The sequence below is a fragment of the Brassica napus genome, chromosome C5, assembly GCF_020379485.1.
Source record: "Brassica napus cultivar Da-Ae chromosome C5, Da-Ae, whole genome shotgun sequence".
Lineage (NCBI taxonomy): Eukaryota > Viridiplantae > Streptophyta > Magnoliopsida > Brassicales > Brassicaceae > Brassica > Brassica napus.
Genome location: NC_063448.1, coordinates 38910258 through 38923657, shown reverse-complemented (window position 1 = coordinate 38923657; position 13400 = coordinate 38910258).

Sequence of the window (13400 nt, the reverse complement as noted above, 5' to 3'; positions counted from 1 at the left end):
CAATCTTAGCATTCAGGTTCTATATGCAAACAAGCCGCACGGCTACAATCTTAGCAAACGGTTTCAATGCAATCAATACAATGGTTATTCGTTTTCAATCTTAGCAAACGGTTTTCTAAGAGTTCAATGTGTGATTACAATCAAACAGTCGAGCAATTCAACAATTAGGGTTCATTCGAGAATGTATGAAAACTATCAATACTAGCCGGATTATTATCCAGATGAGAATGCATAAATCATTTAACCTAGCAAGTGATTTCTATTTCAATTGAAGCATTCGGTTTTAATCAATCAAACAAGATAGTATTCGATTTTAATTTCAAGACATTAGGGTTTCGATCAAACAATCAATACGACTTCAATTTGAAAATCATTCAATCGGTTTTATCAATTCAAACAACAAAATTCAAGAATGAGATTATCAATCCTAGCAATCAATTTCTATGTGATCAAATTCAATACGGTTTTAATTAATCAAGGCTAGCATACTATATCCAAACATACAATCATTCAAACAATCAATTTCGATTCAAAGCATTAGATTATGGTTTCGATTTTAATTCATTCAATCAATCAATTTGATTTCGAATTAGGGTTTATAAAATCGAATGTGTTTTAGTATTAGGGTTTTAAATAAAATCGATTTCATGCATTCGTGCAATGAGCATGTATGTGGCTAGGATCATGGATATTAGGGTTTCGATTTTGATCTTAGATCATTGGGGGGTTTTGAGATTCAAAACCATTAAGGTTTCGATTTTAATTGATCAAACAATCAATCTCGATTAGGGTTTGGGGTATCGAACTTATGATTATGAGCTTCGATTTACTCATTGGGGTTTTGATCTATTACCCTATGGTTTTGATTTCAACATTAGATCATACTATTAGGGTTTGTAGTTTTTATGGTTTCGATTCTTATTAAACAATCATATTCGATTATGGGTTCTCTTTAAGGTTTCAAATAACCTTAACCTCAAGTAGGGTTGAATGGACCACCAAAGAGATGAACCGCGAGCTGGAACTGATCGGAACGCGAGCTGATGTTGTCGCGAGCTGTCTGATTGCTGAGATCGGGAACGCGAGCTGCCCAACGTGCTGATCGGGTCGCGAGCTGCCTGCGAGCTGTCTGAGATCGTCTTGTTTGCGAGCTGAGGTTGAACAAGCCGAGATCGTCTGAGCTAAGATCAGGAACGCCTTGAGCTGAAGCTGATCGGGAACAGATTGCAAACAAGGATCGGGATGTAAGGTTTCGCGATCGGGATTAGGATGGTTCGCCGGTAAGGATGTTCGCCGATTAGGGTTAGGGTTTTAGGCGGTTTGTTTTAGCTTAGAGATTTAGATTCTATCGTGCTGATAACGTGTTGTGAAACTAGAGAATAGAATCTATGTTTCTGTATTATTCATAAACATAAAGAACCCTTTATATATAGGGAATTACACAGTCATAGAATAATGGAAAGACTAAAGAAAGGAAATACAAATATGGAAAGAATACAAATCATAATCTAATAAGGAAAATGCAAGATGTCGATTCTCTCTCTCTCTTTCTTCAAGGCCGACTCTCTCTCTAGCATTGGGCCGGTTATGAACCGGACCGGTTATGGACATCCACGATATGATTTATAACAGTTATATATTGTGAAATTAGATAGATACGGGGGCAAGTTATAGCTGGTTAAAAATATTTCTTTTATAGTCTGAGAAATAACAAGATGCAGCCATTAACAAATGATTACTATTTCTCTGCATTTTAGTTTTTTGACTGTTCTATTATTTAATTCTTGCGTGAAACATTTTCGCACTAACAGTTATTTTCACTGTAATGTAAAGCAATCGGTAAGCCGTGACCGGTGTAAATTTCAAGGCGATCAACTCTCTTTTTAGTAAAGGTTGAAATAATCTACAACGTTTCAAAGTTAAAAAACTGCAACATTTTATGATAGTTTACAATATTTACTTATTTACTTTGTTATTAGGGTTATCCACAAGCAGAAGCACAACAAAAGATTAATAAATAATCAAAAAGATTTCCAAAAAAATGAGAAATCTAAAATATATATATAAATATAACAATAAAGTTTGATGAAAATATACTATATAACCCAAAACACACAAAATCAGAAAAACACACGAATATCTAAATAAATAGGCAGCTTAGAATAAAACTAAGGAAAAAAAATTACGATATTGTCTTTTCATGTTCATCAAATGAAATTAAAGGAAATTAACAAGAAATTGATGAAAACCAAAACTAAAGTAGTATACAATCAAATAATATTTTAATAAAAATATTCAAAAAGAAAAATATATACTCTTTCTGTTTTTTTTTTAAATGTAAGTTTTATTATTTTCACCCATATTAATAAAAATATTAAATATTGTAATAAACTATGTCCCAGAACTTTTAATCAATAGAATTAAAAAAGAAAAAAATGTTTTTGAACTGTAAAATTTAAAATAAACAATGTATTGTAAGTGTAAAAATGTATCATTTCAAAATATATGTTATTTTTTAAAATATGGAAATTATTTTAAAACGGAAAAGTATATACCTGGAAAATAAACACAAGAACAAAAAAAAATGTAAAATAAAGGAAGAATTGCATTAATCAAAAAGAAAAATGACTTAAAATGTAAAAAGAAAAAAATACATAAGAGACACATGTCATCAAACTACCCTGTCATTTTTCATAAGAAGAGAAAATAATAATTTTATATATATAACTTTATATATGTATATATATAGATGTCACCAAAATTTGAGTGTGGCATATCATAAATATCATAAGTCATTTTAATTTGTTTGTTTGTTTTGTTTTGCACTCTGTAATGATCTATTTTAAAAGAGAAGCTGTTAGATTAATATGTTGGGTTTTTTTCAATTATGACTCAAAACAAAAAATTAAACACAAAACTAACCCACGATTTTTTTCAAACTTTCATTTGCTCTGTTCATCCCAGAATTTTGGATTATTTACGAAAATTTAATTATTTTTTTCTTTTTTTCCGATAATAAGTGTTGTACTCTATAATCCTCATTTTTATCAAGTATTTACAATATTGTCATTGCCATCAATACACCAACCCACCATGAACAACCAATTTGAAGCTCTTAATGCACCAAAGTTTCATTTTTTACTCTTCCTATCTCATTGCTTATGCACACAAACTACATCTCTTTCACTTTCTCTCTATATTCATAAAAAAAACCAAGATTTTGATTCTAAATTTTGTAAGGTTCAAACTCATGATTCTTGGTCATTAATAAGTAGGTCTGTTTTGTGGTGAAATTCTGTGTGATAGGAGAAGTTAATCACTAGTTGAAAGTATGAAATTGATTTTTTTCGAGATATGTTTTTCAAAAGACTTCCGTGTAAGTCTTCTGGTCATAGAAGACTTACACAGAAGTCTTCTGGTCAATACAATTGTTAGTTTTGCAATTGACTTTATGTGTGTTTTTAGAGAAGACTTCTAGAGAAGTCTTCCAACTTTTCTTTGTTAACAAAAAAATCTCAAAAATACCTGAGAAGACTTTATGGTAAGTCGTCTAGGATAAACAAGTCAGTTTTGCAATTGACCGGATTGTGTCAGAAGTTTGACTTTCTCTAGATGATTTACACGAAAGACTTACTGGAAGTCTTCCACCAGAAAAATAAAACTTAAATATTACATTTAATTAGACGACTTCCATGTAAGTCTTCCGGTGGAGGACTTACATGGAAGTCGTCTAATTAAAATTCTGGTCAAACCTTGGTTATTATAAAACACTTCCGTGTAAGTCTTCTGCCGGAAGACTTACATGGAAGTCGTCTAATTAAATGTAATATTTAAGTTTTATTTTTCTGGTGGAAGATTTCCAGTAAGTCTTTTAGAAAAAGTCAAATTTCTGACACAGTTTGGTCAATTGCAAAACTAACATGTTTATCCTAGAAGACTTACCGGTAAGTTTTCTCTGGTATTTTCGTCAAATTAAGATTCTGGTCAAACCTTGGTTATCATAAAAGACTTTCGTGTAAGTCTTCTGCCGGAAGACTTACATGGAAGTCATCTAATTAAAATTAAATAATTAAGTTTTATTTTTCAATTGAAAAAGTAATCTGAGACGAGTTACATGAAAATCGTCTAATTAAATGTAATATTTAAGTTTTATTATTCTGGTGGAAGACTTCCAGTAAGTCTTCTAGAAAAATGTCAAATTTCTGACACAGTTCGGTCAATTGCAAAGCTAACATGTTTATCATAGAAGACTTACCGGTAAGTCTTCTCTGGTATTTTCGAGATTTTTTCAAAAACAAAAGTAAGCCGATATTTACAAAGGAAGACTTCCAAAGAAGTCTGTTGTAGAGTAGACTTCTATAGAAGTCTTCCCTTGTAAATTTTCAATTGCAAAAATAACCTAATGGAAGACTTCTTGGAAGTCTTCTAGCGGACGACTTATGTGAAAGTCTTCTACGTCAATATTTAATAAACTTTCATTTTCTCTAAAACTATACAGGCTTTTTAATATTTTCTTGTTAATTCATGTATATTAATCGATATTGGGGCTCCTGAATGAAATTCATAACTTAATTGATTTTAATTATGAGGTTAGCAACATTCTTGTTTATTAATGTTTCTAACTAATTCGAGAAGACTTCCACGGAAGTTTTCTACGTTAGTTTTTGTAAACTTGTTAGGTAACTTTAAGATATTTTTTCAACTTTCAAAAATGTTAAGTAACTTCAAGATTATCAAGTTATATGATTTAATATGTTTTCTTAGATTATAAGATATACTTTGTAATTTTCATGAGATTTAAAATTTCAATTTTCATTTAAAATTTAAGTTTTCCGCCTAAATTTTAATTTTTCGCTTATATTTTATTTTTCCGCTTAAAATTTAGGTATTCTGAGAAGACTTCTTGGACGACTTCCCAGAATACTTCCTAAAGACTTCTACTGAAAGTTTTGTATGTTTGAATTTATGTAATGTTTGACATTTTGTGAATTTGACTAAGTTTTCTTAGAAGTCTTCTCCCTTAGTTTTAGTAAATTTGATTAATTTTTTTGTGTTATTTTGTTTTGCTAATGAAGTTGTAACAATAACTTCAATAAATTTAAGTATTTTTGGCAAGATAATATTGTAAACATGAATATATTTACTAAAAATTTCATTAATATCTCTTCAAATTTACAAAAGAATTCACAACAAAAAGAGTACACACATAAATCACAAAACATGCCATAAATAAAACTATACACATGGAGTTAGATATTATTCATCCACAAAGAAAATCTTGGACCCCAGTTGACATAGAAGAAGACTCCGTCAGAAAGTCTTCTAGGGAATTATATTTTAGAAGACTTCCGAGAAGACTTACAAAATCTGACTCAGATCTGAAAAACCTGCATATCAAAAAAAGTTCAAATGACTTCAAAACATAAAAAAATGAGTGAAAAATTAGATAGATCTATCTTTATAAAACACACAAAATAGATATCCAACATTTATAGATCTATCTTTAAATGAGTGGAAGATGAGAACGATTTAATACAAAACCTGCAAGAACAAGATAAATTTGTAAGAAAGACATGAAACAAAAAATGAAAAATTGATATAAATTTTGGTGTTTCCAAGTTCAAAGAGATTAGAGAGAGATTAGATAGTTTTAGTTTGAGAAAAAGGTAAGAGCTTTATGCAACAAGAGCTTACCTAATGAAGAAAAATCAGATATGGAAACTTACCAAAACGCTCAAATCTGTTATGAAAGAGGGGACATGAGAGAAGACTTCGTAGAAGACTTCCAAGAAGTCTTCCTTGAAGTTAGAGTCAATATATTTTAGAAGACTTTCGAGAATGGGAAGTCTTCCAGAGTCAGATCCAAATCTAAAAAACATGCATATCCAAACCCAGATCTAAAAAACATGCATATCCAAAAACGTTCAAATAGCGTTAAAAAGAGAAAATGAGTGGAAGATTAGATATATCTACTTTTATAGAACACAAAATATAGATATCCAAAATTTATAAATTTACCTTTAAAAGAGTGGAGCATGAGAACTATGTGATAAAAAATCTGCAAAAATAAGATAAATTAGTGAGATGATACAAAAAAAATGAAAAATTCATATAAAGTATGATATTTTCAAGTTCAAAGAGATTAGAGAGAGGTTGGATATATGGAAATGCTTAAGATAATTGGTTTGGCTACCTATGTCACCAAAGTTGACTTACATTTTCCATCACACATCCATTTAGAATTCCAAGGTTAAGCGTGCTTGAGCAGGAGTAGTGTAAGGATGAGTGATCTATTGGTAAGTGATTTGCGATATCATGCGGGTGAGGCCAAAGCACGGGGAAAGGTCGGGTGGTGATTTCAGGGTCAGTAAACAAGTCTTTCGGTCCTTGGAAAATTAACGCACCAACCATTGGAACGGGATGGGATCCATGGGCCAAGAGAGCAGGCGTGGGTGGCCCATTAGCCGTGCGCGGACAGGGCGTTACAAGTGGTATCAGAGCCAGATTAGCCATCTCGGTTCTGATCTGAGAGGCGTCTTGAGACCTGTCGTGAGGCGCAACAAGGACGTTGCGTTCTCTGAGAGAGGTGAATTGTAACATCCTGAGTTGTGATATATGGAAATGCTTAAGAGAATTGATTTGGCTACCTATGTCACCAAAGTTGACTTAACTTTTCCGTCACACATCCATTTAGATCTCCAAAGTTAAGCGTGCTTGAGCCAGAGTAGTGGAAGGATGGGTGACCTATCGGGAAGTGATTCGCAATATCGTGCGAGTGAAGCCAAAGCAAAGAGAAAGGCCGGGTGGTGATTGGTAAACAAGTCTTTCGGGCCTTGGAAAATTAACGCACCGACCGTTGGAACGGGATGGAACCCATGGGAATAGAGAGCGGGCATGGGTGGTCCATTAGCCGTAGGTGGACAGAGCATTACAGTTTTGTTGCTACCATTTGAGGGAAAGAGAAAGAATGTGCAAAAAAATTTTATATATGCAGACAAAAATTTTCATTTAGGTTAAATATTTTCGATTCAGAAGACTTTCAGAGAAGTTTTCTATTAAACGACTTCATGGAAGTCTTCTAGCTCTAAATATACTGCTCGCCCAGAAGAGTTTTTCTAGACCCTAAATTTATACCTTAAAATTAAATAGTTAACTAAATAGAAAAAAAACATTTCACTAAACATAAAATAAATTTTGAAAGTGTTTAATATACACGAAACTAAACACTTACATGTCAAATTTTAATTTTCTAAAAAAATGTTAAACTTCCAAAACTAACCCTTTAAATACAAACAATACTACAACATATGTTATCAAACCCAAAACCAAATAATATTATGACTAACTACATTCACGCATCTGTGTTGAGAACTTTTCAATTTTACTATATCTTAATTTATATCATTTATATAAACATGATTTCAATTTTTCACTCATTAAAATATTTTTAATAAAATTTTAAATTATTTTTAAAATCTCCAGTATAAAAAGACGTCCTGGAAGTCTTTCTCCAGAAGACTTAAAAACCTCTAGAAGACTTTCATGGATTATATTCGTAAAAGTACATTTTGCTTTTTTGTTTGGTCATAAAAGGATACTTGTAATTTTATTAGTTTTTTGGTTAGTTTTGCATTTGATTCAAGTTAGAGTATATCTTTGTATTTAAAATCAAGTTATGGATTATATTGGCAATTTTCCCAAATATGTCTATGTTTTTATTGTTATTGATACTCTCGCAAAATACTGTGTGTGCGCGCATTTTCCCAAATATGTCTATGTTTTTATTGTGAGATATGTCAAGGTTCGTGTGGGAAAATTGATGGTTTTGTTTCTGGTATTGGTACTGGTGGTAAAAAAACCTTTTGTTTTTACAGAATCACTAACCGAACTAAACTGAACAATATACAAACCAAACTGAACTAAATTCATTTGAATGCAGCTTAAGTTTTATCCGTAGGTTTCCATTAAAATTGGCATTGATGACTTCTAACTATATCCGTTTTATTATTTTTGTGGATTCTATGAAAGTTCTAGTTTTTTTTTTTAACGCAAGATAATTATGATATTACAACTATGAGAAATATTACAAACGATTCTACAGCCGACAATTTTACCTGCCGTACGAGGATTTACGCATGACTGCATCATCTGAGCCGCCCTATCGGATCCACGTTTGACGATATTCCTTGCACCATGTTTTAGATCTCTTGTAAGCTTTTTCTCTTTTAATTCGCATAATTCTGCCTTCTCCAGGAATTGAAATTTCTAGTTTTATAGGAGCAAATAAAATAGTTTTGCAACAAAAAAGGACCCTTAATTTATGAAAATTGTTCTAAATTTCTTCAAATTACAATTTTTATTTTGGACCCTATGCAAATACTTCTAACATTGCTTAATCTCTGATGTATACAAATGCTTCAATTTCCTTTTTTTTAAAAGTAGATTGGAAAGAAAAGAAAAACTGATATAAATGTAATAAGCATACTTCACAGAGGATAAAGGAAAAATAACATATGAAGGAGGCTAAATCATTTCTTGTGTTTATTATATAAGATACATGGTTGGTTGAAAAAAAAAGGTTAAAAGTTAAAACCCTAGTTTCTAATTAGAGAGCACCATCAAAACGTTTTGTTCTTCCTTTTGGAGATCTGATAACAAAAAGAGACACAAAGCCTTCTTCTCTGCAAGAGAAACAATGATGATGTCAGATCTTCTTCCAGAGTTGATCGAGGAAATACCCTCTAGGGTTCCAGCCTCTTCTCTGAAACCACTACGATCAAGTTGTAAGCGCTGGAACACTTTATTCAAAGACCGAAGATTCGCAGAGAAACACTTTGCTAAAGCTCAAAGTAACTCTCATGTTATCATATTGAAGGAGTTTATGTTCTGTCCAATGAACGTCCATCTCAAAGTTGTTCTTCCCTCAGTAGAGTTTAAAGAACTTAGACTAGAGAACAAGTCCGTATATCTGATTGTTTTCACTGCGACGGTTTTTTTGTTATGTATCACCACTGACGATAGACTCGTGGTTTGGAATCCATGTGTAGGGAAACAAGGTGAATCCAATACAATAATAGTTATGGGGGATACTCTAGGTTTGTTCTAGGATACGAAAACACCAAATCTGGTCATACCTACAAAATCATGAGGTATTATTGGAAACGTACCGAAACAAACGGGACAGTTGTTGAAGTTTATGAGTTTGGCTCTGGTTCGTGGAGGGTTCTTGATGACGTTAACTTAGAAGTACCACGTAGTTGCGTGTCTATCAAGGGAAATACTTACTGGGCTAACTTATCTATAACCGCTGACTTCTTACTGTGTTTTGATTTTACACAAGAGAGATTTATGTTAGTGCAGTTGAGGCGATGAAAAAATAAGTGCAGAAAGTAAAACACACAAAATTTGTTAACGGGGTCGTTTCCTACATCCCCGGGACCTCGTCCAGATTTCATTGACTTAGAACAAGAAGCAACCTAGAATTGCTATATGATACAACACACACACTAGTGTTTACCACTCTTTTCTAAGTAGCAATCTATAAAGATTAGGAATCAAGCACGCATGCATAGATCACCATCCGGCTCACCGGAGCACACTGTCTTCTACAACTGCAATCTTCACAGATCTCTTCAATGAAACCGCCTTTGTTAAACTCCCCCTGAGTCTAGGCTTCAATCTTCCATCTCCTCGGAAGTACTTCACCAAGTACGTCAACATCCAACATACACCAGTGACACCATAAGCTTGATCACCCAAGCACACACACAGCTATCACGAGCTACACACGATGGCTAACTCCACCACACAAAGCGCCAACACCAAGGCCACCAAACTAAGTCCACATCATACTCCATCAGACAATGCTTCAGAATGTCCTTCGACACCAGGCAGTAACACACACCAAGGAAACCTCTCTCTCTTTATTCTCTGAGGTCTCGCTGTCTCATAAGGCACACCCCTCCTTATATAGCAGACCATAACTTGCTCTCCACGTCTTCAACTTGCTCTCCAAGTCTTCTAAATACACTTAATACAACTTTCCATTTTCTTTAATGGAAAATTTCATCTTCAAGTAACTCCATTTTGCTTTATGGAAAACGTCCATATATCTTCAAACATATATCATCTTTCCTTTTCCAAGCTCAGCAAGCTCACGGAATCACAAAACCCAAACTCCCATTCAGCTCCATCTTTATGACACACGCCTGTACAACCTCATATACTACTTCACGAACTGATACAGAACATCTCAGCATACTGCATCCTCAATCTCCCCCTTTTTGACAATGCAAGTGCACTCATCATAACTGGCTTGAAAACCACGTCTTCCTTCTCCCCTTATGAGTCACATTATGGTCAAGAACCAACTCGAAGATCATCACCCTCCAAACCTAGGAAGAAATCCCATCACGTCATCTTCATCAATCTTCAATCAAACTTTGTCCTACTTCCTGAACAAGTTTCGTCCTTATCATCCACGATCTCACCAGTAACTTAGGTGACCCGCTCTGATACCAATTGTTAGTGCAGATGAGGCGATGAGAAAACAAATGCAGAAAGTAAAACACACAAAATTTGTTAACGGAATTCGTTTCCTACATCCCCGAGACCTCGTCCAGATTTCATTGACTTAGAACAAGGAGCAACCTACAATTGTTATATGATACAACACACACACTAGTGTTTACCACTCTTTTCTAAGTAGCAATCTATAAAGATTAGGAATCAAGCACGCATGCATAGATCACCATCCGGCTCACCGGAGCACACTGTCTTCTACAGCTGCAATCTTCACAGATCTCTTCAACGAAACCGCCTTTGTTCAACTCCCCCTGAGTCTAGGCTTCAATCTTCCATCTCCTCGGAAGTACTTCACCAAGTACGTCAGCACCCAACATACACCAGTGACACCATAAGCTTGATCACCCAAGCACACACACAGCTCATCACGAGCTACACACAATGGCTAACTCCACCACACAAAGCGCCAACACCAAGGCCACCAAACTAAGTCCACATCAGACTCCATCAGACAAGCAGTAACACACACCAAGGAAACCTCTCTCTCTTTATTCTCTGAGGTCTCGCTGTCTCATAAGCCACACCCCTCCTTATATAGCAGACCATAACTTGCTCTCCACGTCTTCAACTTACTCTCCAAGTCTTCTAAATACACTTAATACAACTTTCCATTTTCTTTAATGGAAAACTTCATCTTCAAGTAACTCCCTTTTGCTTTATGGAAAACGTCCATATATCTTCAAACATATATTTTCTTTCCTTTTCCAAGCTCAGCAAGCTCTCGCAATCACAAAACCCAAACTCCCATTCAGCTCCATCTTCATGACACACACCTGTACTACCTCATGTACTACTTCACGAACTGATACAGAACATCTCAGCAGACTGCATCTTCAATTTAAGCGCATGTGTCTTCCCCAATTATCTCACGATGGTAATGTTCTATCAGTTGTTGGAGATGAAAAACTCACAGTCTTACTTCAAAGCAATCTTACAGAAAGTATGGACATATGGGTGCAAATAAAATTGATACTGATACTGAAGCAGCGTTGAAGTGGAGCAAATCCTTTACCCTGGACCACATATTAACTGTGTTCCTATTCCCATAAGTTTTGTGCTCGACGAGGAAAAGCAAATGGTCATGTTTTGTTGTGAGGCCAGCAAGCTGATAGTATACACTGATAAAGAGGATGAAAGATATTACACACCAGTCCCTTGGAAAGAAAGATCTAAAAATCCATCAAGGTGGCCATTTAATTTCAATTATGTTCCAAGTTTGCTTCAAATTAACCCATCAATAAGGTAGTCACAGATGAAGAAAATGAAATTAGTCATATCACATCACCGATATCTGTGTTTGTGTGTTTTTTTGCAGCTCCTCTTTTGTTTTCTTAGACAATGATGTTTGAATCATGTACTGAAATAATCTCTTGTTTTATTTAAAGTTTTTCTTCATTACGTTTTATAGTTAATAGTTATGGTTTAGTTTGAGCTTTGCTTTTGTAAATGTGTTCATGACAAGATCAAGATTTGTGTTTCTGAATTATGCATTTTTCTTACTTGCTTTGGTGTTCATGACAAGATTAACCAACGTCAACTGAAACTTATCTGCTTTGATCTACACTTCCATAGCCGAGCTATGTTTGTGAATATGTGTGTATGAGTATTTGCTTATTTGTCTATAGTTTCTTTACATCTCACGATGGGTTTTTGTGAATTTAAATATTTTAGGGAACTATCTTATATTATATCACCAAAAGTAGGATAAGACCTACGTTGCGCATGGTGAGTTTATTTATATATATTATCGACATTTTTTTATATATTTGATCATTTTATTTATACATATAAAATGTTTTTTGTTGTTATTATATAATTTCTTTCCGATGGACCGGATCAATTTTTATTAAAAATTGTGGAACTAAACTATAATTAATATATCATGGGTTGATCAGATTGGACATTAATTAAACAATTTATGACACAAAAACCTTATTTTATTCCACCGAACACATTCTTGAAAAAAATAAACAGTACTGTTTCCACAGTTGAATTATTTTGACATTTATCTTCCATGTGGTTTTGAAAGGTTTCAGATCAACCATCGAATTGATACATGTCATTTTAATGCTTTTAGTTGTATGCTTAAGGAAAACTTACATTTTTGTAATTTAAAGTCGTTGTAAAAAATTCAAAATATAACATCTAATAAAAAATCTAACATATAAGAAAAATATAACATATAAAGTTTCCTCATTTTTGTAATGTAAAGTCGCTTTAAAAAAATTAAGTATAACATATAAGGTTTCCTTATTTTGTAATTTAAAGTCATTTAAAAAAATATATATAACATATAAGAAAAAATCTAATTCTTTATTATATGGTTAATGTGATTGTTTAATTTTTTAATAATATAAAATTAAACAAAAATGAAGAATGATGCAAAAATTGTTATCAAATCTTTATTATTCATAGTCATTAATTGCCATATATATGTTAATCATATTAGGTAATTCTGTATATTTTATTTAAGGAAAGAATACATGCTTCTTATAGTTTGGGTTAATATAATGTTTTCTAGTAATTGGATTTAGACAAACATTTTTTTCAATTGATTATTAAGCTGCCACGTAAGATAAATTGTCATTCTAACTAATTGACACCTAAGCATGTTCTCTTTTTAATTAATACAGACTTAAGGTTACAACTTTTTAAATGATCCTCAATTAATATGTAGGAGATTTGAGCGTGACATATACGAGTATTGCTGTTTAGTTCTCAAGTTATTTGCTAAGCCTCTATCTTCTTGTATTTTGCTCACTTGTTAGCTTTAGTGTCCGTAAGTTTAGTGTTCTTCAATAGATATTTATAATATT